This window comes from Pleurodeles waltl, chromosome 9, assembly GCF_031143425.1.
Source record: "Pleurodeles waltl isolate 20211129_DDA chromosome 9, aPleWal1.hap1.20221129, whole genome shotgun sequence".
Lineage (NCBI taxonomy): Eukaryota > Metazoa > Chordata > Amphibia > Caudata > Salamandridae > Pleurodeles > Pleurodeles waltl.
The window spans coordinates 386993959-387021602 of NC_090448.1; the positions used below are offsets into that span (position 1 = coordinate 386993959).

At 42.8% G+C, this 27644-nt stretch overlaps 1 protein-coding gene across 2 annotated transcripts in view; it reads right to left on the minus strand.

The window, feature by feature from the left end:
• DAAM1 (dishevelled associated activator of morphogenesis 1) overlaps window positions 1-27644 on the minus strand; it is a 633974-nt gene that overhangs the window by 519368 nt on the left and 86962 nt on the right. Inside the window, exon 2 of one of the 2 annotated variants that reach the window (XM_069207028.1) lies at window positions 10741-10844. The exons of the other annotated variant lie outside the window; for it this stretch is intronic. The gene's annotated coding sequence lies outside the window, so the exon portion shown is untranslated. The remainder of the gene's footprint in view (window positions 1-10740; window positions 10845-27644) is intronic. 2 annotated transcript variants of the gene reach the window in all.

Sequence of the window (27644 nt, forward strand, 5' to 3'; positions counted from 1 at the left end):
TTCAGTTACCTGGAGAAAAAGGCAAAAGTCTGCCTGCCATTTTGGATCCCTGGCCAATTGACAGACAATGTTGTCTCTCTTCGTAGGGACCTATGAGCTACGCCTTGGGTGAAGAACAATATCACAAATTATTATTTTCCAAGTGCCTCTGTGCAGCAGTATCGTTTAGCACAATTTTAAATATTAAGGTGGCTGAACCTTTAAATGTCACTTTTAGTGCATGACTCTGCTATGGATTGCATGGCATTAGAATACGATATGTTTTCAGAAAACTAGTTATCAGATATATATCAGATATGTTCATACATACGACTAGCGGTTGCCAGTAGGTAGTTATAGTTAGGACCTGGTTTCATAGGAAGAGTTTTTTCTTTTGCCAATAACTTTGGCGCCAATTGAACAATCTTCATGAAATTTTCAAAACTTTTATGACAGTCAGTTTAGCTGCGGTGTTGAAAGTTTCAGGTTGATTCGTTAAACGGGGGCTCAGGGGATCCCAAAAGGCCTTTTCTCTATTCATTTTCCATAGGGATATTTAGACACAACTATAGCCCGAACTGCTTGATGGAATTACACGAAACTTGGCAGAAAGGTAGCTCTTGGTCCAGAAAGAGACCCATTTGTGATTTAGTCTAAATCCGTTCAGTAGGTTTGTAGTTATTGAAGAAAAAGAAATGTGAATATCGGGGCAGAGCCTAAGCACAGATCTCATGGTGAGATCTGATTGGCTGCCAGCACTTTAACCAGGAAGTGCTGGTAGCCATCCTGGAAATCTAACTCAGCCAAGTCCCAGGTAAAAAAACATTAAATAAAAAACAAGGGAGTAAAGGTAGAGATACCCTGACCTGCTAGGCATAATGGTGTGGTCCCAAAGGCTTCCTGATGGAGGCCAAATGTTCTCCCCCCCCACCCCCCCCCCCCACCCCAAATATTTGGCCCAAATCCATTGTTTTGTGTGCCTGCTTCTTGCTTTTTCCTAGTTTTCACTGCTTTCTCCTTGCTTTTTCCCCCATTTTTGTGTGCCTTCTTCCTTGCTTTTCCCTCATGCCGTGGGGTTTGCTGCACACAGGGAGTTGGCCACAGGGCCTTGCAGCAGGCCAAGTCCTGCAGCCAACTCCCTAATTCATTAAAAAAACAACACATAGAAATTAACTGAAAAAAAAAAGGTTAAAAGAACGTTATAGTTGAGAATTAGCATTTAAAAAACATTTGAAATTCACCAAAAAACCCAAAGGTTACAGGGACTTCTTAGTTAGGATAAGAATTTACACGCACAAAACCATAGAAATTCAGCTGTTGCAGTTAGAGGTATTTAAAGTAACTATAACTCATGCCCCAAGGTAACTTTAACTTGTGCCCTCGCCATGCATTGCTAATTACTCCACATATTATATCAGTAAATGCATCTTCTATGACATAATTGATAATATCATTTCAATAATTGCAGTAAAATTATTGATCTGAAAACTGTGCATGTTGGGGGGGGCGAGTTAGTTACCTTGGGGCATAAGTTATAGTTTTGTGAAATAACTAACTATAACTGCTGAATTAATGTGGTTTTGTATGCTTAAAATGTGAGCCTAACTATAACATCTCTGTAACCTTTTTTTTTTAAAGTGAATATTAGGGGTGGGCGGAGCTCACAGATCTACTCTGCATAATTCCATAGAGTTGTCTAAAAACTCCATTTAATTCCAAGTGCGGGGGAGTGCATCCTGCCCTACCACCCTTGCCTCAATGCGCCCGATCTCTGAAGCGCTAAGCAGCTAACAGCTGAATTTCTATAGTTTTGTGCGTGTAAATTCTGATCCTAACAACGTCCTGGTAACCTTTGTGGTGTAAGTATGTATATATATATATATATATATATATATATACATACATACATACATACATACATAAACATATATATATATATACAGGGAGTGCAGAATTATTAGGCAAATAAGTATTTTGACCACATCATCCTCTTTATGCATGTTGTCTTACTCCAAGCTGTATAGGCTCGAAAGCCTACTACCAATTAAGCATATTAGGTGATGTGCATCTCTGTAATGAGAAGGGGTGTGGTCTAATGACATCAACACCCTATATCAGGTGTGCATAATTATTAGGCAACTTCCTTTTCTTTGGCAAAATGGGTCAAAAGAAGGACTTGACAGGCTCAGAAAAGTAAAAAATAGTGAGATATCTTGCAGAGGGATGCAGCACTCTTAAAATTGCAAAGCTTCTGAAGCGTGATCATCGAACAATCAAGCGTTTCATTCAAAATAGTCAACAGGGTCGCAAGAAGCGTGTGGAAAAACCAAGGTGCAAAATAACTGCCCATGAACTGAGAAAAGTCAAGCGTGCAGCTGCCACGATGCCACTTGCCACCAGTTTGGCCATATTTCAGAGCTGCAACATCACTGGAGTGCCCAAAAGCACAAGGTGTGCAATACTCAGAGACATGGCCAAGGTAAGAAAGGCTGAAAGACGACCACCACTGAACAAGACACACAAGCTGAAACGTCAAGACTGGGCCAAGAAATATCTCAAGACTGATTTTCATAAGGTTTTATGGACTGATGAAATGAGAGTGAGTCTTGATGGGCCAGATGGATGGGCCCATGGCTGGATTGGTAAAGGGCAGAGAGCTCCAGTCCGACTCAGACGCCAGCAAGGTGGAGGTGGAGTACTGGTTTGGGCTGGTATCATCAAAGATGAGCTTGTGGGGCCTTTTCGGGTTGAGGATGGAGTCAAGCTCAACTCCCAGTCCTACTGCCAGTTCCTGGAAGCCACCTTCTTCAAGCAGTGGTACAGGAAGAAGTCTGCATCCTTCAAGAAAAACATGATTTTCATGCAGGACAATGCTCCATCACACGCGTCCAAGTACTCCACAGCGTGGCTGGCAAGAAAGGGTATAAAAGAAGGAAATCTAATGACATGGCCTCCTTGTTCACCTGATCTGAACCCCATTGAGAACCTGTGGTCCATCATCAAATGTGAGATTTGCAAGGAGGGAAAACAGTACACCTCTCTGAACAGTGTCTGGGAGGCTGTGGTTGTTGCTGCACGCAATGTTGATGGTGAACAGATCAAAACACTGACAGAATCCATGGATGGCAGGCTTTTGAGTGTCCTTGCAAAGAAAGGTGGCTATATTGGTCACTGATTTGTTTTTGTTTTGTTTTTGAATGTCAGAAATGTATATTTGTGAATGTTGAGATGTTATATTGGTTTCACTGGTAATAATAAATAATTGAAATGGGTATATATTTTTTTTGTTAAGTTGCCTAATAATTATGCACAGTAATAGTCACCTGCACACACAGATATCCCCCTAACATAGCTAAAACTAAAAACAAACTAAAAACTACTTCCAAAAATATTCAGCTTTTATATTAATGAGTTTTTTGGGTTCATTGAGAACATGGTTGTTGTTCAATAATAAAATTAATCCTCAAAAATACAACTTGCCTAATAATTCTGCACTCCCTGTATATTCGCTGAAAAAAAAGGTTAAATTAATGTTTTAGTTAGGTGAAATGTTCGGTAACAATTTAATGTTTGAAACTCTATTAAAAAAAAACATAGAAATTCACCAGTTATAGTTATCTCACGTAACTACAACTCATGCTCCCGCCATACCCAATCAATCTAATCAATAATTTCTTTGCAAATGTTGCAGAAATTATCGATGATGTCATAAACGGTGGAATATGTGGGGTAATTAGCAGTGCATGGCAAAGGTGCGAGTTATAGTTACCTTAGGGCATGAGTTATAGTTACTTGAAATAACTACAACTTGAGAATTTCTGTGGTGCTTTGAATTTAAAACTTTACATTGTTACGGAACACCTCACTTAACTAAACTGTTACTTTAACATTTGTTTGTTCAGTGAATTTCTATGTTTTTTAAAAAGTAAAGTAATATTCTGATATAATTTCTAAAGTCAATCCCGCGCTTTGCGTGTCCTTTCCCCATGTGAGTCAAGAGACTGGCCGCAGGGTCGCGTCATGTGCAAGGTCCTGTGGCCAAACACCGCAGGCAGCCAACCCCACGCCACATATAACTTAGGTGTGTGTGCCACATAGCGCTGGCCTTCGGGCACCAGAAACCACTTTCCTGGGGCCAAAACATATATATTATGGGGAGGGGGCAGGCAGCCTCCTCCTTAAGCCTTAATAGGCCTCAGGACTCCATCCCAGGGGCCAAGTTCCGTCAAAAAGGGGAAGGAGCCACATGGCCACCCCCCAGAGTCTACAGTTGCCCTGGGGACCCTTCCCCGGGTACAGAATTTATTTTTAAAGCAGGGGAGGGAGGCTGCTAGCCACCCCCCTCTCCCTGAGCCTCATTAGGACCGAGGGACGCCCATCCTCTGGTGCTAAATTTAACAAAATCAGGGAGGGGCCCTGCAGCCCCTCCTCCTCAAGCCTTCTCGGGCCCCAGGGGCCCCATCCCCTGGGCCATATCCTATTTAAAAGGGGAGGGGACCCCCTCCATGAGCCTTCATAGGTTCCAGGGACCTCATACCCAGGACACAGGCTGGTGTCCCGGCACCTATCCGGGGCACCCACCAACACAATGGGGCGGTGTTGGGATTCTCAGGGCCTCCACGGCCCCAGCCAGCTCCCCGCAAGGTGCGGGAGCTGGCATTGCTTCTGCGTGGAGAAAGCGGCTATCTATGTTTGCTACTGCCAGGCAGGAGCAGTATGTGTTCTATTTCCCTGCCCACAAGAGTGAAACAGAACAGAAGTTTGCTCCCAGCCAGAGGGAGCATTTTTAAATCAGTCAGGTGGGAGCAGACTTGCATGTTTGCTGTCATCTGGCTGTGGATTTAAAAATGCTACCCCCCAAACAGGAGCAAACGTATGTTGCCCTGCCCACGCTGGTGCGGGCATGGAAACTACTGTGTCCTGGGGGAAGGCTTCTCTGGACACGGTAGCCAAGCTGGCCCCCGGGGATGGGGTCTCCCAGGCCTTTAAAGGCTCAGGGAGGGGGATGCACTCCTACCCCGTTTTACGTGCTATCATGGCCTGGGGATGGGATCATTATAAAAGACAGTGTTCAAATTTCAGAAAGTATTAACATACATCACAGTATGAAAATGCCAATAGATAATCTTACATTGTTCTTTCTACCCAATCTCAAATTAGTGCACTTATAAACTTTATTCCAGGGAACAGGAGTAAGCTTCCCTCTATCCCCCAAACTATCCCATCGCCCCCCGTAATCTCTGAAATTTGTTATATGCTCCTACCACAGCGCATATCGGTATTCTAACTCCTCACATTTGAACATTTTTTACCACAATTGTTGGAAAGCCGGGATTGCTTTTGAACGTCAGTTTTGAAGAATTTATTGACCTTGCTATTAAAACAATGATAAACAATCGTTTTTTCTGCAGTAGTTCTATTTTGACGTTAGAAGAGTACCCTAAAATCACTGTTTGCGCATCTATTGATTGTTCCATCCCTAATGTATGAAGACAATATTCCTGAGTCACAAAATTGATATATTTTAGAGAAACCCCAGATGATGTGGGTGAAGATATCCTGTCCCTCCACTGAACGCCTAAAACAACTTTCTGGTATCTAGGGGGTTAATTCGAAGCTGCTCGTTTTTAGATGGGAGAGAAATGGATATTGAAAGATCATGGACTATCTTAATTTAGATGCATGGAAGGACTGGTCTGAAGTCAAGTGTAAACAACTACCTATAAATATTAACGAGAGGAAAAAATCCACAATATATATTTTATAAATGTACAATCAATGGAGCATAAAAAATTCCAACGAGGCACAGATAAGACTACAAATACATTCTATTATGCGGAAGTAATGGGATATTCTGAAATGTGACTATGATAGGCAATCTGATCTCTCCCCAACCCATGGTTACTTTCAGGAGAATAAATCACGTGTGATTGGATAGTACATAATGACATTTCAGCCTCACAAAAAAGTTATACTGTTGGATAAAGCACTGAAAGGATTTTTTATATGCGGGAAGTGTAAAACATGCAAAACCAGAATACAAAAGGTTTCCCTGTACTATCTGGAATGAGTTACAGATCCATTGAGAAATGTGTCAAATGTAGATCTACATATTTTATCTACATTTTGAGGTACCCATGCAACAAAGTATATGTCCCAAATATAGGGGTGGTAATAGGGTCTTGCAATTAAGAAGAGAGTCAAAATACATTATAGAGCTAGAAACCAAGATCCCGAAAGGCCTCAACAAAGAGGAAGCACTCAAAGTACATTTTGGTGACTAAATTTGGTATGTTTTTACACTCTACCTATGCTACATTGTGTTCACATTTATTCTGACAGATGGTTTGAAGTCCATTTTCATTTTAAGAATTGTATATTTTTATTTCTACGAAACAATGAAGGGACTCTGGTGAGAGGTGCTTGGTACCCCCTAGCCTTGTCTTCATGGAAACTTACTGAACTCTTCCTATAAGAACTCTCACCTTGATTCAAGTAACAATTTTCTTTATTATATGTGTGACAATCCCTATTATTATGCTAGCTATAGTGATTTTCTGACTTTGCCACTTTGGTGGCCAGATATACTTGGATGACCTATAAAACCAATAGGTACTGTGTTTTCTTAGTATCCCACATGGGCAGTATTTTCTGACGCTAGATACCTTTTACGATGTATGACATATACACCCTAGCGAGTGTTTAGGTCTGGCCCAACTGAATATACTACCAGAAGGAGGATTCTCTGTGAGTCAGAGGTTTTGCACAGGGGGTTGTGTTTCACTGATTCACATGTTTTTCAATACACTTGAGGGCCACATTATGGTCGAAAGGAATAGACATATTTGAGGAACCAGATAACATGGCTAGTTTGATACTTCTTTGCTTACAGCATGACATATTGCCACCTGGTGATGAGAACTTGTACCCTCAAACAAGATTGTAGGATTGATAACTGTCATGTAATATTATGTTGGTGCCATGTTTTGGTTCTAATTATCTTCTTATTGCCAGGAGCTCTTTTTTACCTCTTTTATTTAATCATTTTCTTGAATATGAGCATTGTCACTTCTGTAGTCAAGATACTATGCTTGCACTATGGTGGCTTACAGGGTGTAATAAGTGGTTCTCCCCCTCCAAGATGGCACTACTGGTGTGCAACATATTTTTGTCCTTCCTCAATATCCATGTAACAATATAAATTTTGTTAACCATCGGTCGTTGTGTAATCAAGGCCCTTTTGAGGGTGAAACGCATCAAGTAGAATTGTGCAATAAACCTTTTGTCACCTCATGTTCCTGAGTGAGCATCTTTCCATACATCTACTTGGAATTTTCTTAAACTAAAGACTGTGAGCCGCTACCAGCACGACGCTACACTGCTGGTGGGTCTGGCAATTTGCATTGCATCATGTTGGCTGTTATATGGTAAATATATAGCTATAATAGATTAAAATATATATTCACTGAAAAAGTAAGTGACCTTATAATTATGTGTTTAAACGAGTTAAAAGTAGTTTTAAAAGCACAAGAAAAACCTTTGAATTTCACTAGGTATAGTCTACGGAGTTGATTATAACGTATACTCATCCAATACACTTCACATTGTACATCACTCATTAGATGGTAAATTACATCACTGATGACCTCATACAATTACTGTGACATCATCCTATAGGTTTTGTGTACTTGAAATAATTCAACAAGCTACATCTGTGGGCAATTTTCTATACGCCTTATGGGATACCCCCACCCTTAAAACTTCACGTGATCCTCAATTTAAAGCCAAAAGGTTGACAGGTATACATCTGCCACTATGAAGACACCTAAAAAACATCCTATGGAAAACACTCTGTAGTTTGGTAAAATACATTACACTCATTTTTTGTTCTGGTATAATGGTATACAACCTATAAGCCATGCTTAAAACACCAGTATGAGATAAACATCCTCTAAGTGGGACACCCCTAAATTTTACATTATTCAATAACTTCCAATAATTAGTCAAATTACACATGCATAACTTATAGAATTTGTCTATACAACTGTATTACAACTACTTAACATGGGCACTAGCCTACAAAGCCACTAATTGTTAATGTATAGTCAACACCAGCTTTAGCTTCTCTCATAGATTATTTAGAACAGGTTTTAGCTTTAACCTATAACAAACTTTCAAAGATACTTCTGCAAATCCACATCAGGTCCACTCAGCCTCGACCCTGATTGACACGGAGTACTTCGTCCACCCCTAACTTTAGTCATTTCTGAACAGTGTCTATCATGTAACTTTTAAAATGCAAAATTACACTTGTCTCCTGGGTTTATGCTATCGACCCACACCTGTACACTCAGTAACTGCTGTAGATGACTACGGTGTTATCAGGGATGTCAGTGATGTCATTTTAGATGTCAGTAGTAATGTAAAGTGTGAGCTCATAAGATGCACGTGGCAGGAGTGCAAGCTATAGTTAGCACAATGAATTACAAGTTGTGAATTTCAGACTTTTTTTCATATATTAGTTTTTACATTATATATATATATATATATATATATATATATATATATATATATATATATATATATACACACACACACAAAATTCAAAACTTTCACAGTAACGCACACTCGGGAAGTCAAAAGCTGGTAATTTTATTACCGCACACAACGCGTTTCGACTGTCAAGCAGCCTTGATCACGTGCATAATTCAACCAATACACATAACTTAAATATCCTCCAAACATAAACATAGAAACAGGACAGAGTATTTTTTCTCTTTCTCTGGTAAATATACATAGGTAAAGAATACATTGTCTAATTAAATAGGAATAAATATATCTATATCCATATACATATATCTTTCTACATAAATTATTCTGATAAATTACAAAATTGTTAATAATATATCATGACAATATCGATGTAAATATAAATATAGACATAAATATAATTATAAAAATGGAAAAATACGAGTACGGCTTATATATACCCAAAAAGTTTTTTTAAATGCTCAAAAAGCCAATATCAAAATTACATTTCCTCCCATTTATAATAATAGACTTCACCTAATAAATATATTGTTTGTATATAACACCTAATTTGCTAAATAATGCAGATACTATTCTTTTACAGGAAAGCAGATTCTCCGTATAAAATTATTGCAAAACTACAGAAAAAGAGAAAGAAAAATATTATCAGTTTCTAAATAATCAATATCCATAACACCTTGTGAAGAAAAAAGCAATAGTGAAGCCATCAGGAATCCATTCGGACCCCTCCATTCTGAAAATACACAGGTCAAACTGTGAGCAGAAAAGAAACATATTGACAAAGAGTGTGGCCAAGGACAAGGGAACAGCAACACCTGAACAAACGCAATGTGTTGAATACCCATGGCAGGGGAGGTAGGGTTTCCCATATGTGCTAGGACGATCTAAGATGACTCCAGAAACCACTGTGTTGTTTCAAGGGTGTCTGCCATCGCAGTAAAACGTGGGTGTGCCTTTCTATAAGACTGAACTCGAGTTGAACATGATTGACTTGAACCTGAATGGATTTCCCCAAAATTCAAATGGCGTAACCATCATGAGTGTCTAGCTGGGCCCCCCTCAACTGCCAATGATGATCTAAACCGGTCTGGTGAGTCAGGAATAGTGTTCATGTTAACTCCCAGTGCAAGATCTGCATCAAGCCATATAAGGAATGAAGTGACAGGAAGACTGGCTGATCTCATAAGTGGAGAGAAGTGTAAAAGGGCAGTGGAGACGCTTGTGTTGCTAAGGATTAGTGGAGAAAGGAGGAGGAAGAAGACTACCTTGCGTGCTGAGAATCAGCTTTACCAGTCCTTATATCAATGCTACATTTTATGTGAGCCCACTGTCGCAATCACAGCCCAACACGTGGTGTTTTGAAGAATCCAAACTGCTGTGTCACTGTACAACACAACTCAAAAATAACAATGCAGAGATCATGAGCTCCCACTGTTAACTAACAAGTCTGAGGGAAGCGCTCAAGATACCACTGTGGGTAATTGCTTTAAAGCACTTAAATGCTCCACTTGCTCCAGGTATGCTACTGTGTGTGCCTTGTCCCAAACTACACATGGGGATCTAGAAGCTACCCTGAAGCATCCTCATCCAGACATTTTGTTTCGTCATCTAACTTCTGTGGCATTAGACTGCAACAAGCTCTCAAAGAAGGGACGAAACTGCCCGTCTGAGCCAAATTCAAGCCCCGTCCTAACTACCCCAATCCTGCAGCTTCACAAATAACCTGACCTCAAGAATAAGTAGTATTTGGTCTCTGGGATCCTGGGACAATGGACAATTCTTGTTTCAAGGATTGCCTATATACCTTGGATGTCCATAGGCCTTGGAACCTTACACCCTTGCTAGAATATTATGTAGCTTCCCGCAGTGGTGCACCATTTCCTATGTAAGAATATATAAAGGGTGGTTGCAAGTTTGCATTATTGAACAAATAAATATTTAATTACTTTAACTAATAAACCACTTGTCTAATTACGCTCTACAAAGAAATTATTTGATAAGAAAAAGTTCTACGACAGAGTAGGAAGATCTGCTTTGTAGATGTCATCACTGAAATCTATAGGACAAAGGAAAGTATGCACATTGTTCATCTTTTGCAAGGCAACGACTATATGTTATATACATAGTACGAACTCTTGAGCCTGTAAAATATACACATACCCCACCCAATTCTACTTACAGGCACCCAAAAGAACACAAAAAGATGATTACCTGATCAGATGGAGAATTCAAAATTAGCTCGATTGAATTAAATGGTGAATGAAGGGATCATGCCAGATGTCGGCCAGTACTGTGGGCCACAATCTACCTTCATACTAAAACAAGACAGCAAAACAGGAGGGAATAATACTTTTGTGCAGCATACTAGATTCATAATTTACAGTCAATGTTTCACATTTTTAATATCACTAATTCTTCATTTGAATAAAAAAGCGTTATGAAATCATGCCATCACATAAAATTAAGAGTTCACTGTATAAAATATTCTTTACCATAGTACAATAATTTCGGTTCTAATTCTTTAAAAAGTTACATATACATGTGGAATCCCCAGATGAATATGTTTATCATTCCAGTACATGAAATATGTGAAACGACAGATTGTTTTTAAATATCCAGCTAAACAATAATTGCCATACTTGGTGCACTACTGTCAAATATATAATATTCTGCACCAATACAACACCCGCAATCAGGGCTACCCCCATACCAGTCTGAGTCTTCCACTCAACAACTTATTAAGAAATGTCACACTTAAGATAACAGTAGAGCACTTTATATGTAGAGCTGATATTGCCTGGAAGGAGAAAGTCTATTTCAAGATAGTCATCCTTTTAAGTTCGCATTACAAGCCTCAGAGTTACTTCGATAAATACTTAGCGCATTAGACGTTTAGCATTACAATGGAAAACGTACCTCATAAATAAGAAAGCTTGAAAATACCCCTGAGTTGCACCGAAATTCACAGGACACCATACTGTAGCAATATATCTCACTACAGGAGCAAGGGATCTCTGCTCTGTTTAGTTTAGACCTGGGCAGGATTTCGATTACTCCAGAGTAATTTCGGTAATTCCTCATAACTCTTTGATGCAGGATTACTGATAATCATGTGATTACTTCTAGTTGTGTAAGTAAGAGTAATTTTTTTTTTGGGGGGGGGATCCTGCCGCAAGATCACATTTAGCGAGTGCTTGTGTTCTACTGAATTTAGCACTGCTTCAGAGTGCAAAATGCATCATCACATCCATTTTGGACACAATGGTGCAGTTTCACTAAGAAAATAACGCTAAATGCTGGTAGTAAGTTGGGAGAAAAAAATCCTACTTTACAAACACATTTAGCGAGCGCAAGTGGTTACTCACACTCGCTATTCATGCTCTGTTGCATTAAGCCAGCGGGTCCCAATCTGTGCGCCGCGGCACCCCGGTGCACTGTCAAAACTAACCAGGGGCACCACAAACAGATGCGCACCAAGCACACAGTTTGGGAACCACTGCTCAGCGCTCCTCCCTCTCCTTTCCCCATCCCAAAAGGTAACTTCCCAAAGTTGCGTTCATCGCTCTTCATGGGCATCCAGAGGCGGAGGGCAGAGTTGCCTATGCCACGTTTAGGAGTTCGGATTGTTCCCCTTTCCTTTAGTGTGGCCACCTCGCCCCTGAGTCTCCACAGCTTTCGCTGGCATGAAGGACCCCCTGCTGCTGCTGGGCACCTTGTTGCCGAAGGCATGCCGCCTGCTGGTTCTCCTCTGTGCCCTGCACCTCAGCATCACCCTGGTGTATTACCTGATCAGGGCTGAGCAGGGCATCTTTTGGTTCTACGCCGACATGCACCAGCAGTTCCCGGGTGGGGCCCATCACAATACCATGCAACCCCCAACCTTGTTGCGAGGTGCTATTCAGCCGTCAGAGGAAACAGAAGGTGCCAGAATAATGGATGGTAGAAATGAGGTTCTGTGAGAGGATATAGAGGTACCATGGCTGTCGTAAAACACTGAGCGCACCACCCTGAATGCACAGCCAACCTTGGAGGATCAAGGGGTGCCCACTCTGGCCACTGCACCCCAAACTGCCTGGAAATGCCAACCTAGGTAGGTAAGCAACTGTCTCCCCTTTATGAAGTTTTATTATCTGTTTATGCTTTGTTTTTCCCTAAATCCATAACTTTAGATCATAACTTTAGGCTGTGCCCTAAAGTTATTCAGCTTTTAAAATTACAAAGTGGACACATGATTTATTTTAGTGGATGTGGAAATCATTGACGGAGGAAAACACGCACTGTCACAACACAGTACCTTCCAATACAAATAATGTCAACGTTAGCTTACCCCTCTTTGGAGATATGACAGGTTGAAGGGTGTGTAACCCTTCCTGTGGTACTAGTGCTAGTCAAAACAGTTGACGTCTTTGTCCAAGCAGGAATTGCGGGTAGCGGAAGTTGTGATGATTGAGCAGGGAACTATGTACGCTTGGGCTTCCAGTTAGCTTTTCGGGGAAAATATTGTGCTTTGAATTTTTGAAATCATGTTGCATTACTTTGGAAATCTAAAACTTTTAATGGGTAAACCTGGACAGCTAAAGATGTTCAGAACCAAAATAACAGAAGTCAGTTTTAAGTGAGGAACGCGTAGGAACAATCTGCCTCAAAGTTCTTTTCAGTTTTGAGAGAGAAAAGAAAATCTGAACAACCAATAGACTAAGAACCCCAATCTTACCAGAGGAAATGGAGAAGCATAGGAAGAGATGAGAGGGAAATATATCAATATGTCAACTTATTAAAAATACAACTGAAGTCCCGAGTACATAAATGGTATAGTGAGAAGCAATTTTTTAAAAACGAAAAATAGTTTTAACAAATTCCATAAACAGACCCTAGTGCTGAAGGGTATTGTTTCCGACTTAACCAATTAAAAAAAAATTATTAAACAAAAGTTATATTTTTACTTTGTGACATCTATAATAATAATAATAATAATACCTTCATTGACTTTACCCCAATTATTTTCAGGGAGAAAAACGGAAGTACTCCAGAGGCCAGGCTTACATCCTGCCACCCGCCAAAAAAATAGTAACATAATGGTGAGCCACAGACAATCTCAGTCCAGGGAGCGAAGGGTCTAAAATTTTAGGAACCACCGCACTAAGCGCTATTTCTTAGCGTCAAAAGCATTCTAATTTCTATTTTGTATGCCAGGGAGCATTTCTGCACTAAGAAATAATGGTGGCCGCAGAAATACTCTTCTCGTGTAATTCAAGCATAATCTTGCTGAATTCTTAGGTAATTCCACATGATTATACTTCACGGAATAACATGAGTTTCACCCAACCCTAGTCTAAAGCAGGTCCCGGAGGCCAAATCAATGCAGACTTTCAAGCTGTCCACTCATGATAACTTTGCATACAACTCATCTAAATTGAACCTATTTACATAAGAAGTGGTTATCATGAAAATGAAGCATAGATCCTGCACTCTTTTACCTATTTTGACTACCCCTTGTTTATGCCACCTTTCCAATGGAACTGACCTCAAAAGAGAACCACCTGTTCATCAGGGAACACGTGAAGTTTAACCCCGGCACCTCCGTGCGTGGGGGTACAGTTTGGTCGGTTGCCATTCCTTGGTAGGCTAGTCAGCCATGCCCGGATGAGTGGCCTTCTGTAGGGCAAGTGGATCGTTATACGCAAAAGGATACATAATCCACTTATCATCCTAAGAACAATAACAAAAGATGTGTGTGGCGAGGACTCGACGTACATAAGAGGCTTTGAGGACGGCGGCACACTTTTTAACGTTATGTTTACAGATTAAAGCAGAGGCTGATCATTAAAAGGAGACATGTTTAGTTTCATGGAACTGTTTGGGTTTGTTTTGGTCCGTGTTCTTGATTTCACTGAATGTAACCTTGTAAGATGTACATCGTGCACTTGATTGTTTATGTATTAAAAGGAATGTATTTATATATAAACACCTTGTCTCAAGGAAATTAAACTTGCATGCAAGTAAATATAATAGAAAAACCTCAGAGCTCAAATCTGAGCAAAATAAAATGGTAATTATTGATTATCTAGTAACACTAATTACGCACTAAACGCCATGTTTATCCTGCCACCTTGGCTAAAATGTGTCTTAGCAATTCGTGTATTATGAGATGCCATAGCTATTATTTGAAGGGGAAAAAAACAAGCGTTTGCAAAGTCAATAGGTCTGCCCCTGGCAGGCTAGTGCAGTGGTTAATTTAACCTTTTATTTTGTATTGCAAGTATGTGCTACAAAAAGAAAAAATACACGTGGGCACCAAAATGTGGCCATCATATGGCCGTATTAAAATATATACTTAAAAAACATTCACTGAGGTGACCGTTTTACTTTTTTTTTTATATAGAAGTCAGTCACTTATGCTTTGGATATTATTTGCGAAGGAGCCAAGAATAAATCACCAGCTAACCAATCGCCAAAATGGAAGACAGCTAAAATGTTATGATGTCACCTAAACACTTTATAACTTTAACAAGTAGACAGAAAATAAATCATCATCATCATCTAAACTGACATCCAAACTGCAGGTAAAATAAATAGCCATTACATAAAAGTTACTTAAAAAAATCACTATAATGAAAAAAGCATGGGTGGAGCCAAATTGGTCACTGAAGAGGAAGGAGCTAATGTTAGTGGATGTGAACAAAGTGCATAGGTTTTGTGCAGTCTTTCGAAGTGAAGGGAGCCAATGGGTACAGTGGGCTGACCCACTGCCCCATGCCGTATGCTGGTGATGGGTGAAAGCAAATGTCAGTGACAAGTTAACAGAAAAGCGAAAGTCTAGTGAAACAACTAAAGCGGTCTTATAGTCCATACCTACAAATGGGTGTCACATAAAGAGATATTGGACACAAATGGACACTGAAGGTTCACCACCGTGGATGTGCAAAAATGTTCACAACGAACTGTAATTCTAAAAAAGTCATAAAAAAAGTGTCCAGGATTACATAAATGTTGCAAAATGGCAAAACATGCCACTCTGCTGTATCCTGCTAAAGGCAGGTACTCACTGCCTTGCTCTGTGCTTCAACTGCCCTGCCACTTACTATGGGACCAGCAGCTTTGGCAAGCCCACAGATTCTTCTGTCCACCCTTACCCCCTTCTACTCAGCTTCAAGTGGAACGGAGCTTTGTGGGATTCGAGGGAGCAAACAAGGGAACACACAATCACAAATGCATGGGGAGCATGCACAAATAGTTCCCTCCACCATCACCTTGAATCACAATCCTTATATGTTGATGTATATTTTCTATTGTGCTTTGTATGTGTAATCTTGTATAGGTTGAAGGGTAGGATTGTGAGACAAGAATACATTAAGGAAATAATTCTAGACAGAAGTAATGATTATTTCCCAGTGACTAATTTAGTTTATCACTGATGTGATGATAATTTACATATATTTGTCCCTATTGTATGCCATTTCATATGAAGTGTGTTTACAGCCCAGGCTCAGTGGGGCTACAAGGGCTTTCTCTGGTATGGTAAGGTAGTCTTAGCCAATGCGCAGCACATTTTAATGCAGAGATCGACCCATCTAGAGATGGTTCTCTTCTGCACTACCCAACCTTTCTTTGCACCCACATAACCCACAAAGAGTTGATCAACCATCTGGAACTCGTTAGTACAATCAAGATAGAACACCAACTTTGTTTTTGGGTCTTGGTGGTTGAGTCTCTCCTCTTCCTTAGAAAGATGTGGGGGCACATAAAAAGTAGGCAAGGTGATGGATTGGCCTACATGACAAGGCGTTACCACTTTGGGTAGAAAGGAAGCCCTGGTACGAAGCACCACCTTGTCTAGGTAGATGAAAATGAAAGGTGGCTTTGAGAAAAGAGCCCGTAGCTCACTCACTCTACGGACAGAAGTGAGGGTCAGAAGAAAGGCTGTCTTCAGAGTAAGAAGCCAAAGTGGACAGTTGTGAAGTGGCTTGAAAGAAGCACATATCAGGAAAGTAAGAAGCAAGTTCAAATTCCATTGTGGAATTATGAATGGAGAAGGAGGAAACACGTGGAAAGACATTTCAGGAATCTACCAACAATAGGAGATTTAAACAAAGAGGGTTGGTCACGCAATCCGAGTAAAGCCCCGATGGCTGACAAGTAGCCCTTGAGGGTGCCCAAAGCAGAGCCCTGCTGGGCTAAACAGAGAACAAACAGAAGGAGCTCAGACAGAGGAGCAGAGAGGGGGTGAACATACTTGCCTGTGCACCATGCCACAAATTTGTTCCATCCACAGGCATACACCGTTTTGGTGGAGGAATGCCTGGCTGCCAAAATAGCATAGCAGACTTCGGGCAGAAGGTCGAAAGCTGTCAACTGCCACCACTCAATCTCCACGCAAGAAGGTGGAAACTGGACCGGTTCGGGTGGAGAACTGTGTCCTGCTGCGGTAGCAGAAGATCCTCCCGAAGAGGCAGTGTGAGTGGAGGATCGATAGCAATGCTCAAAAGCTTGCGATACCATACTTTTCGTGGCCAGTCCAGAGCTACAAGAATGACTTGTGCCTGGTAGTTCTAGATCTTTCTGAGAACTCTGGGCAGAGGTGGTATTGGCGGAAAGACATATAGGAGGCCTGAGTTCATATCGAGATAAAAGATGTCACAGATGGAGTGCCGCCTTGGAAACTTCAACACACAAAATAGCTGACATTGTGTGTTCTTTGCGGAGGCAAACAGATATAACCAAGGCTCTCCATACTGCTGAAAGAGACCTTGTGTCACCTCCGGATGGAGATGCCGTTCAAGATCGACCAGGTATTGCAGGCTGAGCACATCTGCTCTAGCGTTCAGAGAGCTCATCATATGTTCCGCCACAAGGGATATGCCAAGATGTTCCGGCCATGTTCAGAGGCACAGAGCCTCCTGACAAAGGGTCCACAACTCCACCTAGCCCTGCGTGTTGCAGTACCACATGGCGGTGGTGTTGTCTGTGAACACCCGCACCACAATCCCTCTTAGAGAGGGAAGGAATGCTTTCAATGCTAACCTGATCGCCCTGAGCTCCAGGAGATTTATATGGAGCCCAGACTCCACCGGAGACCAGACGCCCCTATTCTCTGCCTCTCACATGTGGCCACCCCATCCCAGGAGTGACTCATCTGACACTACTGTCGGATCTGGTTGGGGAAGGGAGAGAGAACTGCCTCTGACCCAATTGTGGTTCATAAGCCACCACTGCAGATCGCGCGCAGTTCCCTCCGTGATCCGGACCACGTCTGAGAGATTCCCATGATGCTGCGCACACTGGAACTTTAGGTCCCACTGCAGAGCCCAAATCTGGCATGTGTCGCCAGCAGGATGCAGGAGGCCATGATGCCGAGCAGTCTCAGAGTCATTCTCACCAAAATCCAGGACAGAGGCAGAAAATCGGTATCATAGCCTGAATATCTTGGACTCACCGCTCGGGAGGTTAAGCCTGAAACTGCACTGTGTCAAGAACAGCCCTGATGAAAGAGAGAGTCTGAGAGGAGTCAGGTGTGACTTTGGCCCTTTTATAGTGAACCCCAGAGAGTGCAAGAGGTCTGCCATAGTCTGGAGGTGGGAGACTACAGCCTGGGGTGAGCCCGCCTTCAACAGCCAGTCATCGATGTAGGGGGAAGACTGAAACCCCTAACCTGCGCAGATGAGCTGCGACCACCGCCATCACTTTGGTGAACACCCGAGGTGCGCTGGTAATGCCAAAGGGGAGCACGGTAAATTGAAAATGCTTGTGACCTACCATAAACCGCAAGTAACGTCTGTGGGCGGACAGGACAGGAGTATAGAAATATGCATCCTGCAAGTCCAATGCTGCAATTGAATATCTCCTGGGTTCAGGGCAGATCGGACCTGAGCCAGAGAGAGCATTTTCAACTTCTTCTGGAGGAAGAGATCGATGGACCAGAGATTTAGGATAGGGTGGAGGCCCTTGTCGGGTACCAGGAAGTGGCAGGTATAACAACCACAACCTACTTCTGGCAAAGGGACCTTCTCCATGGCTCCGCTGGCCAAGAGAGCTGTAACCGCCTCACGGAGAAGAGCCAGGTGATCCTGCATCATCCGATCGTAGGATGGTGGCATGAATGGAAGGGTAGTCTCAAAGGGGAGGGAGTAGCCCCTGCGGACCATTTGCAAAACCCACCTTTCTGACGTGATGGCTTCTCAGTGGGGCAGGTGATGGAGAATCCTGGGTCCCACTGGTCCCTGATGGGGAAGCGTCAGACTAGGAAGGTTTGGAGGCTGCAGCAGGAGGGGTTGTGGACTGGGCTGGCTCCCCGATCCACGTTGACGTTGGATCCCAAATCCCCGGCCACACAGAAGCTGGGAAGCATGTGCAGCACAGTGGCTGGAGGGAAAGGGATGTGGTTGGGTGCCTCTCCCGTAGCCACAAAAGTGGCAAAAAGCAGACTGAGTGAGCTGAGGGGCAGCTGTGAGACCTAAGGATCGAGCCTTAGCCCGGAACTCCTTAAAGCGCTTGAGCACTGAGTCGGCTTTGTCTCCGAAGAGACGGATGCCATCGAAGGGCATGTCCATAAGCATTGTTTGGACATTACCCAAAAATGTAGATGTCCTCCACCAGGCGTGGCACCTCAAGGCCACTGTTGATGCAACCAATCTGCCCCAGTGAGTCAGTCATATCCAGCCCACATCTGATTTTGAACTTAGCTGCATCTCTCCCAAGACGCAACAGCTTGGGAGAGAATGACCCAGACCTCCTCCGGGACCTGGGGCAGCACCTGCGCAACTGTGTTCCATAAAGTATGGAAGTAATGACCCAAAAAGCATGCAGTGTTCACGCACCACAATGCAGATTGGTGGAAGAAAATCTTTTCTTCCCAAGCTGATCCAGTATTTTGGATTCCCTATCCAGTGGTGCAGAAAGGAATGTGCCGGAGGATGTAGAAGCCTGGATGACCAAGCCCTTTTGGGGCGGGAGGGCGGGGGGGGGGGGGGTTAGGGATGTGTTCGGTCAGGAATTTTGGGTCATTAGGCACAGGCCTATGGTGACAGGAGATTGTCCTGCTTACAGTAGCCCCTGTGCTGGGTTTGGAAGAAGTCCCCAGCAGGACATCGATGAGGGCCTCATTGAGGGGCAAAAGGGGTACTAAAGAAGCCACCCCAGGCAGAAGCACTTCAGTGAGGAGGTTAGTTCCGACAGCCACAGAAGGCAATTTGAAATCCAGGACCTCAGCTGCTCTCCTCACCACCACTGAGTAGGATGCCCCCTCCTCCGTAGCCATGGTATTCTAAAGGGTCTAGCGACCCCTCAATACTCTTACCGTATCCAACATGAAGAGCAAGATCCCTGTCGAAGTCGGAATTGGCATCAATTGAGGCCGGTCCGGCTCCATGTTGGATCAGCAATAAGTATGGGATCAACGCTGAGCACGGGTCCAGGCGACGTCAGAACTCTGACGTCTGCACCGTCATCAGGGAAGGCCACAGTCACATGACCAATGCCAGTGCTGTTCCGGAAATGGATCCCTGTGTACCCTACAGAGCCAAAGCAAAAGCCGCAGTGAACCCGAGGGGGCCCCTGCGCATGGCCTCATGGAACTCATGCAGTTGGGCAGTTGGGCAGGGGTGGCTCCGGCTCCTGGACGACACAGAAGTAGGCTCCACAGATGGAGGTCTAGCGCAGCGATGCTCCTTGTACCACGTCGCATCATCCGAACAACAGGGTGAAGTCGAAGAATGTTTGGTCTTCTTCGACTTCTTATTCTTACCCGAGCGTTCCGAAGATTTTGAATGGGAGGATGAAGAGTATGGGCTTTGCGAGCAGTCTCAGGACCTTCCTCTAGACCAAAATCGGGAGCGACGCAGAGCCGAGCACCGAGCTGCAATGAGCTTTAGGGACCACTCCCTCAAAGTCTTAGGATTCATGGCCTGGCACTTGAAGCACGACTTTGGGTCATACTAGCTTTAAGGATTGAGTTATTAGCTAAATCTCAATAGACAAATACGAACCAACAGACATGAGATTTTTCACACTTGTGAGTGAAGCTTCAATGCTCTGTTCTTAACCGCCAGAACTTGAGATTTTGTTTTAGTCCTTCTTCAAGTTTTACTTCAGGGAATGCAAAAATGACACCTCCTATATCGAACACCCTACAACGATACCTACATGTGTACTCAAAAAATATACACGCAAAATAGTTTCCTGGTTCAAATGATTCAGACAAACTGAGGGTGTGTTCAAAGGACAGTATTCGAAAACTAGCTATTGAACACAGTTCACATAAAACACATTAAACACTTAATTTTTCATGATATTATATTTTTGTACTTAATTTGTCATGAAACTCTGGTTTGCTTCACACTAACGCAAAGAAAAACAACCAGCACATTTACCAGCATTTGTTCTTTAAGGAAGACCACATCAAGTACAACAGAAGCTAAAACAAGGCGATACAATAAGAAAGGAGGCAGTGAAGGATAGGAATGTATATTCTTAGAGAATACATTTCTGGTGGGAGTCCAAACATTTGGATCTCGGGAATATGGTGACAGACTACACCTGGTATTTACGAAGGCTTAGCCACAGAGTTTTTTTTACCTACGGGGCCATGATTATAAGGGATACAGCCAAATATCACAGAATTCCATGAGAACAATTACTACTTCTTACTGTTATTAAGGTAAATGCCATTCTTCTTAGACATTGGCAGGTACTTCTGCTTGATAAAGTACTAGTATGTATGTATGTATGTATGTATGTATATGGTATGGTACCGAACCAAAATGCAGCATGGATCAGTAGCTAATTCCCCAAACAGAACCACCAATTAATTGTAATCCAGGCCACAGTACATTGTTTTATAAATCATAGGGGAACTGGATACTCATTATTTCAGTCGGTGTCTAAAAATTGGCTAGATCAGTGGTTCCCAACCTTTTGAAATCTGTAGACCCCCACTTTATCATTACTGGAACCCAGGGACCCCCACTGAATCATTATTGGAATCCAGGGACCCCCCCACTGAGTCATTACTGAAAGCTGGGGACATAATCTGTTAATTCTCTTTAATTTTCTAAGCATTTGCGGACCCCCTGAGGAGGCTTCGCGGACCCTCAGGGGTCCCCGGACCACCGTTTGGGAACCACTGGGCTAGATGCTTCACAAGTAAATGTATGGATGACAAAACCTATCAATTCCAGTAAGACTATACACACATTTACAATATCGACATATCTACCAATCACCTAACAACTTATGTTGTGTATATCTCGAAACGTGCAGGAAAAAAAGATATTGGTAATACAGTCCATTCCTAATGAAATGTACTTTAGGACACCGGAAGCAATTAAGGACAGCGATATGGAACAGCCAATGACAATGTAAATTGTCTACTTAGAAAAGCAAAAACTTCAATAGTAACGTTCTTTGATGCTGGACGAGATCGAAGCATGCTAGCAAGACAAGGCAGGGCCAGTACTATATTTTTATTTTGCCACCAGGAGGCAAAAGGATGAATACGTTTTAAAGTGGTGAACCTGATAACTATGAACATGACGTATTTGTGGACGACTGCAAGGATTTCATACAACTGCTCAATGCAGTAATTGTCATTCTAGCTTTTAAGTTTAGTTTTCATAACTATGCCCAAATGCATCGTCACTAAGACTGGACTACGTTCTTTCCTTTTAGAAAAAAATCATGCAATACATGTGTACAATGTAATTAAATATTTATATTGCTTACGCAATGAATGACGTTTCCACTGGCACGCAAACTGCCAAAATAACGGTAAACGCTATAAGCAGCTTTATTTCCTAAATCTACTAAATGTCTAGGATTTGTAGTTTGGAAATACGTTATTTATGAATTATCCTTAAGTGTGCACGTTAGGGAGTACTATCATTTTCTCAGTGGTAAAAGGTACATAAGCGTGTCAGAACAGAACTTTCTAAAACAATAGTGATTTTAGAAAGCATGGATGCGAATCATGCACATTAATAAGCTGCGTCTTACAGACTTATTCAAAGCAAAAGGTTTAGGGCAAAAATTGCTCCAATCTGCTGTTATGGTTTTCATCTGTAAGGGCAGATAACCTGTGTAAGGTTAAGCTATGAACATTTTGCCGTTCTGGAACAGTGTTATTCTGCTGCACCCATCATGGACTCATGTTTTCCGACACGGCGTGAAGCAACAAGGAAAGAGAATGGCATGGCAATGTTAATGTCTCCTTAAATAATGTGGCACTTCACGAAAGGGGATTGGCTGCAGTAATCATACTTCAAACCTAGTGAATAGGGCTCTCGGATCAAAGCTATTTGTTTTGCAGGCATGAGCAAACTATATATACACCGTCTACGGAAATAAACCATTTGTGTCTCATATGCAGACATTTTATAGTTCTATTTAGCATTCTTCACTCAGGATTTCCACGCTAAGTTGAAAACATATAGACTTTAAATAAGTTATGTTATGTTATGCAATTTGTAAAGCGCATGGCTGCCCTGAGGCTGCTTCCCAGCGCTAGTGGACCAGATCAGAAGATCAAGATTAACATAAAGGACAGTCAATTCTAAAGCAGCCAGGTTTCAAGTTCCTTACCGAAGCTGAGTGATACCCTTCCAGAGGAAACAAGTATTTGCAGTGCAACAGGCCTTCCATTTATGAGAGTTAGAGCACTGTCTAAAGGACTAAGAATGGGGAATTACCACTGGGAACAGAGACATAGCGGCAGCACTGCCCAGAGGACTTAGAATGGAGGAGTTACCATTGGGAACAAAGAAGGAGCTGCAACACTGCCTAGGAGACTAAGAATGAGGAATTACCCCTGGGACCAGAGAAGCCGCTGTAGCACTGTCTAGGGGACATAAAATGAGGAATTACGCCTGGGACCAGAGAAGCAGCTGCAGCATATTCTGCAGGGCTAAGAATGAGGAATTATAGACGAACAGAGAAGCAGCTTGCAGCACTTACTAGAGGACTAAGAAGGAGGAAGTATCACTGGGAACAGACAGCTGCAGCACTACCTAGGGGACTCAGAATGGAGGTGTTACAGACGGGACTAGAGAAGGAGCTGCAGCACTGTTGAGAGGTCGTAGAATGAGGAATGACCCCTAGGATCAGAGAAGCAGCTGCAGCATTGTTACAGGACTAAGAATGAGAAATTACCACTGGGACCAAAGAAGCAGCTAGTAGCACCGTCTAGAGGACTTAGACTAAGGAATTAGCGATGGGACCAGAGAAACAGCTAGCAGCACTTCCTAGAGGACTAAGAATTAGGAATTATCACTGGGATCACAGAAGCAGCAACAGCATTGTCTACAGGACTAAAAATGAGGAATTACCACTGGGACCAGAGAAGCAGCTAGCAGCACTGCCTAGAGGACTTAAAATGAGGAATTACCAACGGGACCAGAGTTGCAGCTAGAAGCACTGCCGAGAGGTACTTAGAATGAGGAAATCTTGGTGGGACCAGAGAAGCAGCTTGCAGCACTGCCTACAGGACTAAGAATGAGGAATTACCACTGGGACCAGACCAGAGAAGCAGCTGCAGCAATGTCTAGAGGACTTAGAATGAGGAATTTACGATGAGACCAGAGAAGCAACAAGCAGCACTGCTATAGGACTTAGAATGAGGACTTGCCACTGGGACCAGAGAAGCAGCTGCAGCATTGTCTACAGGACTAAGAATGAGGAATTACCACTGGGGCCAGAGAAGCAGCTGCAGCATTGTCTACAGGATTAAGAATGAGAAATTACCACTGGGACCAGAGAAGGAGCTAGCAGCACTGCTAGAGGATTAAGAATGAGGATTTACCACTAGGAAAAGAGAAGCAGCACGCAGCACTGCCTATAGGATTAAGAATGAGTATTTACCACTGGGACCAGAGAAGCAGCTGCAGCACTGTCAAGGGGACTTACAATGAGTATTTACCACTGGGACCAGAGAAGCAGCTGCAGCATTGTGTGCAGGACTAAGAATGAGAAATTACCGCTGGGACCAGAGAAGAAGCTAAAGTCTAGAGGACTTAGAATGAGGAATTGCCACTGGAACCAGAGAAGCAACTGCAGCACTGTCTAGAGGACTTAGAATGAGGAATTGCCACTGGAACCAGAGGAGCAGCTGCAGCATTGTCTACAGGACTAAGAATGAGAAATTACCACTTGGACCAGAGAAGCAGCTAACAGCACTGCTTAGAGGACATAGAATGAGGAATTACCGACGTGACCACAGAAGCAGCTTGCCCCATTTTCCACAGGGCTTTGAATGAGAAATTACTGACGGGACCAGAGAAGAATCAAGAAGCACTGCCTATAGGATTAAGAATGAATATTTACCACTGGGAACAGTGAAGCAGCTGGGGCATTGTCTACAGGACTTAAAATGAGTAATTACCACTGGGACCAGAGAAGCAGCTAGCAGCACTGCCTAGTTTCTAGAACAGCAGTGGAGAGTAAAGCTGCTCGAAAAACATCAATTAAATATACCCAAGCAGAGGCACAACAACAAAAAACCTGAAACTTTCTGTGCCTTTCTAAACACAGTGTTTTCACAGGTATGGTGTAAACACATTGTTGTATACAGCAAAAAGAACACTATGGCTGCAATGCCCAGGCGGGAGGAGTAGCCATCACACGCTCTAAAAGGAAGTACTGTGAATGTAGTGTGATGGCCAACAAAAATGTTCTCTTAGTGAAATAGCAGGGAAGGAACTAAGCACACAAAGGAGGGACATTTAGAAAAATGCACCAATAAAAAGGAAGCATTTAAGACAAGCACAACAAAGAAAGAATGGCAATAGTGGACGTGGTTAAAGCCCATAGACTGAATACAGCATGTCTTGAAGACAGTGCATGCGTGCTGCCTAGGCTTGACCTAAAAAAAAAAGGTAATTGCTGAAAGAAACAAAGGGGGGGCAAGGTGGTAAGGAAAGGATTTGGATTGGAGGAAATGTTGCCACTTGTTATTCCAGTTGTGGGATGCATTAGAAGACTTATTTTTTATCTGATTTTATGGTTCATTTGACTGGGAAATACATCAAATTGCAGTATTATAGGACAAAATTTGGTTTAAACTGTAAAAAGTGTCCACATCTGCATCTACCACTTATTCTTTAGTTTGTGTATAATCAACTAAATGTGACTCCATCTAAATGCAGAGCACTGATTTTAGATGTGATAAGAAGAACAAGTTACTTACCTTCGATAACGACTTTTCTGGTGGATACATTAGCTACCTGTGGATTCCTCACCTAATGAATACCCCCATTGCGCCAGCACTCAACGGAAATCTTCTTCCTAGCTTCTGCACGTCGACGAGGACGTCACAGTTGCCCACGTGACGCCGTCTGACGTCATACAGGCAATAAGAGGTCCTCGCCGACGTGCCGACGTCAGTACCAACATTTTTTACGTGCCTGAGAATAATAGGCCATTGAGATGAAAGAACAATAGAAATATTTAATGATATTCCAAACAAACACATCATTCTGAGAAATCAGTCCTTTTTTTTTTTTTTTAAATATATAATTATATGAACAATATATATATATAAATATGAACATATGTACAGAATATATACAAGTCCTCAAAACCAAGAGGAGCACACTCAAGAACTACTTGGTTAGACCAGACAGGCAACGGGGAGGCGGGTGGGACCGTGAGGAATCCACAGGTAGCTAATGTATCCACCAGAAAAGTCGTTACCGAAGGTAAGTAACTCGTTCTTCTGATGGATACACCTACCTGTGGATTCCTCACCTAATGAATCGAGTCCCAAAGCAGTACCGCACTCGGTGGTGGGTGCCTGAATGGTCAAACAAAGAAATCCTGCAGCACCAACCATGCAAAATGGCCATCCCTTCTGACCTCCGAGTCCAAGCAATAATGCTTCGCAAAAGTATGAAGGGATGACCAAGTTGCGGCCTTGCAGATGTCGACCACAGGAACACCCCTAGCCAAGGCCGAAGAGGCCGACTTAGCTCTAGTGGAATGAGCTCTTATACCATCAGGGGGTTCCTTCTTTGCTAAAGAGTAACACATTTTAATGCAAAGAACAACCCACCTGGAGAGTGTTCTCTTGTGGACTGCCTTTCCTCTCCTCTTTCCCACGTATCCGATGAAAAGCTGATCCTCCAGCCTGAAATCCTTTGTTCTGTCTATATAAAAGCTTAGCGCCCTCTTTGGGTCCAAGCAGTGGAGTCTCTCTTCTTCCTTTGAAGGATGAGGCGGAGGATAAAACGTGGATAGAGTAATTGTCTGGGCCAAATGAAAGGGTGAAACAACCTTCGGAAGGAAAGAAGCCTTGGTCCTCAACACCACCTTATCCCCATAAAAAGATGTTTAAGGGGGTTTTACAGATAGAGCCTGCAACTCACTCACTCTCCTTGCAGAGGTAATTGCAACCAGGAAAACCGTTTTAAGAACCAATAATCTTATGGGGCAAGAATGCATAGGCTCAAAAGGGGAACCCATTAGGAAAGTTAAAACCAAGGTCAAATCCCATTGAGGCATAACAAAAGGAGATGGAGGGAATTTATTGATAAGGCCCTTCAAGAATCTAAGCACTATTGGAGATTTAAACAAAGAAGGCTGGTCTGGAAGACAAATAAAGGCTGACAAGGCAGACAAGTAACCCTTAACAGTAGCTACTGCACAACCCCTCTGTGCTAAAGACAAAGCAAAAGATAAGACATCTGACAAATGAGCACGTAAGGGATCAATCTGCCTCTCTCCACACCAAACCACAAATTTAGACCACCTATTAGCGTAGATAGATTTAGTGGAGTGTCGCCTGGCTGCTAAGATAACATCCACTACATCAGGCGGGAGAGAAAAGGAACTCAGGTTGCCCCATTCAGTCTCCAGGCATGAAGGTGCAGGCTCTGGAGATGGGGGTGTAAAACCTGCCCCTGCGACTGCGAGAGGAGATCTGCCCTGAGAGGGAGACGGAGCGGAGTGCACAGTGAGAGTTGGAGAAGGTCCGAGTACCACACCCTCCTTGGCCAATCCGCAGCTATTAAGATGACTTGGGCCCGGTCTTGGCGAATTTTCCTCAACACTCGAGGAATCAAGAGTATGGGAGGAAACGCGTAAAGCAACTGGTCGCAGCAGGTTATCTGAAACGCGTCCCCCAAAGCACCTTG